The following is a 6,391-nucleotide window of genomic DNA, read 5'->3' on the forward strand; positions in this document are numbered from 1 at the left end:
AGGAGCCTTCAAGGTCTACCCCTTCCAAGCAAGAGAAACAAAAGGGAGTACAAGAAAAAGAAGCTCTCTTCTTCCTCTTCACCTAGAGTATCTTTCCTTAAGAAAAACTACAAGCGAAAGGATGTAAGTATCCCCTCACCTGTGGTACAAGTTGCTTTTGTTTTACATAAGAGTAGAACACTTAAAACCTAGGGTCACAAGTTGGAACTCTCGGCCAAGTATAGAAAAGAAAGATTTAGGTAGATCAAGATCTAAATAAAGCATGTTCATTATGTTCTTATGATAAGTACCCTAGTATAAGAAGCTAGTTAATGTTCTCATGTTGTATGTTGACTTAAAACCTAGATTTATAAACATGAACTTTCGGCCAAGTATAGATGAAGGAGCTAGGAAAGCTTAAGACCTAAACTAACCATGTTCACTACATCCTTATGATATGTATGCTATGTTAAGGGATTGGGTTGGTTTTTCTTATGCTTGAATGTTGCTTAAAGTTAGCTTTTCCTTCATGTATGTTTCGGCCAAGAACAAAATTAGGGTTTAGAGAAGCTAAAAGGTTAACCTAGCATGCTCATGTACCTCTTGATAATATGATATGAATTTAGCTAGGTGATTATGCTTACATGTTGATTTAAAACCTAGTTTTCTCTTCATGTATGTTTCGGCCAAGAACAAAATTAGGGTTTAGAGAAGCTAAAAGGTTAACCTAGCATGCTCATGTACCTCTTGATAATATGATATGAATTTAGCTAGGTGATTATGCTTACATGTCGATTTAAAACCTAGTTTTCTCTTCATGGATGGTTCGGCCAAGAACCAAACTAGGGCTTAGAGAAGCTAAAAAGTTAACCTAGCATGCTCATGTACCTCTTGATGATATGATATGAATTTAGCTAGGTGTTTATGTTTACATGTTGTTTAAAACTTACTTTCCCTTCATGTAAGGTTCGGCCAAGAACCAAACTAGGGCTTAGAGAAGCTAAAAAGTTAACCTAGCATGCTCATGTACCTCTTGATGATATGATATGAATTTAGCTAGGTGTTTATGTTTACATGTTGTTTTAAAGCTTAACTTCCCTTCAAGTATGTTTCGGCCAAGAACCAAATTAGGGTTTAGAGAAGCTAAAATGTTAACCTAGCATGTTCATGTACCTCTTGATAATATGATATGAATTTAGCTAGGTGTTTACACTTGCATGTTGCCTATAGCTTGGTTTTCTACTTATGAGTGGTTTGGCCACTATGAGTTTAGAAGCTTAGATATGCCTCACATGATACGTTATGAATTAGGAGATGTTATTTGATGATGCCATGCATGATTGTGTCTTTTATGATGTGCTATGTGTCCAAAGATGCATGCTTTATGATATGACAAATAACATACTCATTATGTATGCTTATGATCCATGCATGTGCTGTGTGCCCAAATATGCATGCTTTATGATATGGTAAATGACATGCTCATTATGTATGCTTATAATCCATGCATGTGCTGTGTGCCCAAATATGCATGCTTTATGCTATAGCAAATGACATGCTCATTATGTATGTTTACGATCCATCCATGTGTTGTGTGCCCAAATATGCATGTTTTACTCCTCATGATATGATAAGATAAGATATGTTATGTTATGATATGATATTTTACTTTGTATGACTTGTACCAAGGGTGGGCTCCATAAGCGCCCCTAGGCCTGTTAGCTAGAGCCCTAGAGTCAATCATTTGATGATTGTATTTTGGACTTGTTGTATCATATTCTATATAAATAAAGACATTTGGTTTTTGGTTATTATACTTACTTGTATTGGTGCCAAATAAACTAAGTATAATAACGTCCTTGAGTAGACGGTTCTCACCTATATCAATCGGTTAGTTGAACAGATAGTGAGATGATATAGGGAACACTACTCTTAATCATTCCTAGTCGAGTATTAACATTCAGGGACAATGTTAATGCAATAAGACTAGCATGTAGGTCAACTCGATGACTTGATCTCACAAGTCATGGATATAGAGATATCAAGTTGACACATGGATATGCATTGGAGAATGTATACTGAATGACCCGCCATGAGAAAGTATCATGGATCGTTATATGAGTGTCATATACTTTCTCATGTGACTATTAGTATGACTATTGGTCCTTAAACCTGAAGTCACCATGGTTCCCTACATAAGGAGTTATGTACTTTGGTTTCGTCAAACGTCACCCGTAACTGGGTGGACTATAAAGGCGATTACTGGGTATATAACGAATTATGCAGAGGGATGTGAGTGATGTAGATGGGATCTATCCCTCCCATATGACGGGAGCGACATCGGTATTCTTGATAGAGTTAGACCACGAAGTGCATGGCCATGCCCAAATGAGTCAACATGAGATGTTGAGCTCATTTGATCGAGTGAGTCTACTTGGAGTTCAAGATTTAGATTGATTAGAGGATGACATGGTCTATGCCTCACATTGATCAATCTAGATGTCTAGGATAGAAGGAAACTTGTCATATTTTGTGAGGAGTCACAATTAGTAGTCAGAAGGTGATGTTGGATCTCAACATTCTTGTGACATTGGGTAGTAATGATGTGTTGCTAGATACCGCTCATTATTTATGTTCCTAAATGGGTTTAGGGGCATTTCCAACGTTACAAGAACCTATAGGGTCACACACTAAGGACAATTAGATGGAGATTAGGTTCATATGATGAACCAAGAGGATTAGATTCATTTGATGAATCAAATTGGATTAAGAGTAATCCTAATTGGGCTAATTGAGTTAGACTCAAGTTGATTCTTGTGTTTAATGAGTCTAATTTGGATTATGACTCATTAAATCAATTTAATTAAATGAATTAGATTCATTATATTAAATTGGCTTGAATTAAATGGTTGGATTAGATCAACCCTGAGAGAGATTAAGTCAAGTTTGACTTGACTTGAGAGGAAGATGAAGAGTCAAGTTTGACTTGACTTTATGCCACCTCATTGGTGAGTTGGCATTGAGTGGGCCAATGATGATGCTCCACATCATCATGGTTGCTTAAGTGGGATGCCACCTCATGGGAGTTACCAAGAGTTGTGACTCTTGGCATTTCATGGGAGTTACTCACCATCGTAATGTGGCCGGCCACATGAATGGGATGTTATGTTTTCATTTTGTGAATTAATCTCATTCATTCCATCTTCTTCCTCTCAAGCTCTCCCTCTCCCTCTTCTCCTCTCTTGCCATGACCTATCAAGGTGCTAGCACACCTTTGTTTAGGTCTTCTCCACCTAAGTTTTCCGTGTGGATACTTCTAGAGGACCGTACGCTTGACGGTCTAGAGATCCGGCATTTTGGACGAGCGGGATACGCGAAAGGCACGCTTCAAAGGTATAAAAATGTTTTCTTCTTTGTAGATCCACTGTAGATTGAAGCTTTAAACTCGTACTCATATTTTCGAAAGTTTTCTTCGCACGAGATCCAGTGGCATGGGTGATTCGGGGTTTCCGCGATGCGAAAATGCGGTTTTCGCGGCCCGAAAAACCCAACAGTGATATCAGAGCCACGTGCGAAGCGAGTACTAGTTTCAATTAGTATTTTTGTGAAAAATATGCATACTGTAACATTCTGTGAATTTCCTAATTTTTATGATTTTATGGGTATTTTTCTCGTAGAAGCGAAGCACAAGTGTTTCGGCACTTGTAGGCTTCAACTACCGAGAAGAATTTTCCAAAACGGTAATGGTTCGACCCAAAATCTTTTGGTACAGCGGGCTAAGGCACTCTTGGATCGCTTAGGAGCAAATCGCGATGGTTAGATCGCGGGTAGGGGTACTGCCCCTAACCCCGCAAGGGGATTTGCTCCGCGATTGCGCCCGAAATCGCTAATCGGGACCGCCGGAAAAAATTTACTCATAAAATCTGTAAAATTATGAAAAAATTACAGAAAAATTATGAAAAATATATAATTTTGAATTATATATTATTTTTGTGATAGTCATGGCCCAAAGACCCAATTCGATTGGACAATTGTGTTGTAATTCATAATACGGCCTGCGTGCCGTTATGTGATGTGTGTGCTGTATTTATCTTAATTTTATTTATTTTATTTTTCGCGACCTGCGCGTCGTGCTTTCTTTTTATTCTGGTTGTAAATTAGATTTAGACTCGAATGTAACTCGAGTTTCAAAATTGTAATATAATTTTGAAGCGGTGGAAGGTCCACACGAGACGGAGTTACGAGGAGGGCGTGAGCAACACAAGGTGGTCAAAGGAAGAAGCTTGAGAAGTTGTTGACCTTAGGTTGACCATCCGATCTTCTCATTGGCTTGAGAAGATCCTAGTAGGGACATGACACAATCAAAAAATAATTTAATTAATTACTTATATGTATGTGATGCATGTTTAATTAAGTAGTTAATTAGTGCCTAGTGATTAGATAAGATCTAAATCGTGCACATGATGCACCCCACGATTAGATTAGATCTAAATCAAGTATTTGATACGCATCATCATTTAGATTAGATCTAAGTCACGTCAACTCTAATGCCTACCGTGCCGTGATACCTACTACTACCTCGATCGCATGTAGTTGTTGAATCTGCCAAAGCAGAGCAACACATACTATCTTGGTAGGGTACGGAGGGACAATCTTGGTCCCGCCTATCAACGCATGGGTGAGTACAACTCAATTAGATTGAGTATGCCTAGTTAACTCGGTTGGATCGAGTATAACTATAGGCATTCTTCCAACGATTGGAAAGTTAGGTCAAAATCACATATATATTAACTCTCCGGCGTATTAGCCAAAGCTAACTCGAGTTTTAATATAAACGCGGATTTTGATTCTATAAACAAGAGTTGCATAGAGATGTAATTGGTAATCGTTACCTACCGATCATACTAAGTCTTGGGCGTATTAGCCAAAGCTAACTCAAGGGTTAGTATGATGTGGATCTTGTCCCACATGAATTATAGAATTCAGTGGGAGCATCATTTAGTTAAAGGCCTAATTAAATGATTAAGAATATGATACTTATTTCTGCATTAATTTCTGTTGTAGAATTTCCATGACGTCGAACACGAACACCTTCTCCCTGCGATCTGTCCTCGAGAATGACAAACTCAACGGAGCAAACTTCCTGGACTGGTACAGGAACCTGAGAATAGTTCTCACCCAAGAACGTAAACTGTACGTTCTGGAGCAGCCCATTCCGGAGGCTCCTCCTGCCACTGCCCCGCGAGCTGACCGAGATGCTTTCAAGAAGCATCAAGATGATGCATTAGATGTGTCTTGTCTAATGCTCGCGACCATAAACTTTGAGCTTCAAAAGCAACACGAGTTAATGGGCGCTTATGATATGGTTGAACATCTTCGTCAACTATATCAAGGTCAAGCGAGGCATGAGAGATTTGAGATCTCAAGGGCACTGTTTCAGTGCAAGATGTCAGACGGGGCTCTAGTAGGCCCATATGTACTCAAAAATGATTGGGTACATAGAGAACCTACAAAGGTTGGGGTTCCCTCTTGGCCAAGAGCTGGCCACTGACCTGATCTTGCAATCCTTGCCGGATAGTTACAGTCAATTCATTCTAAACTACAATATGAATGAGATTGACAAGCCACTGCCCGAGCTGCTTAGCATGTTAAGAACTGCTGAGCTAAACCTTAAGAAGGCGAAGCCCAACGCTGTTCTGATGGTTCAGAAACATAAGGGCAAGGGCAAGCCCAAAGGCAAGGGAAAGTCCCAAGCCAATGGCAAAGGCAAGGCACTGAAGCCTAAAGGAGGGGTCGCCAAGGATGCTACCTGCTTCCACTGCGATCAGACCGGGCACTGGAAGAGGAACTGCAAGGTATACTTGGAGGATCTTAAGAAGAAGCGAAGTGAGACTTCCACTTCAAGTATATATGTTATAGAAGTCAATCTATCTATTTCTACATCATGGGTATTAGATACTGGATGTGCTTCTCACATTTGTACTGATGTGCAGGCGCTGAGAAATAGCAGGGCATTGACAAAGGGCGAGGTGGACCTACGAGTAGGCAATGGAGCACGGGTTGCTGCTGTTGCTGTAGGGACTTACTTTCTATCTCTGCCCTCTGGGCTTGTACTAGAGTTAGTCGATTGTTGTTATGTGCCTGCATTAACTAAGAACATTATATCAGTTTCTTGTTTGGACAAGAAATGTTTCTCGTTTACAATAAAGAACAAATGTTGTTCCGTCTTTTTAAATGATATGTTCTATTGTAGTGCACCTCTGATAAACGGACTCTATATTCTAGACCTTGAGAGCCCTATCTATAACATAAATACCAAGAGGTTCAAGTCAAATGACATGAACCAAACCTACCTCTGGCACTGTCGCTTAGGTCATATAAATGACAAGCGCTTATCCCAGCTCCATAAGGA

This window comes from Zingiber officinale, chromosome 11B (assembly GCF_018446385.1).
Source record: "Zingiber officinale cultivar Zhangliang chromosome 11B, Zo_v1.1, whole genome shotgun sequence".
Lineage (NCBI taxonomy): Eukaryota > Viridiplantae > Streptophyta > Magnoliopsida > Zingiberales > Zingiberaceae > Zingiber > Zingiber officinale.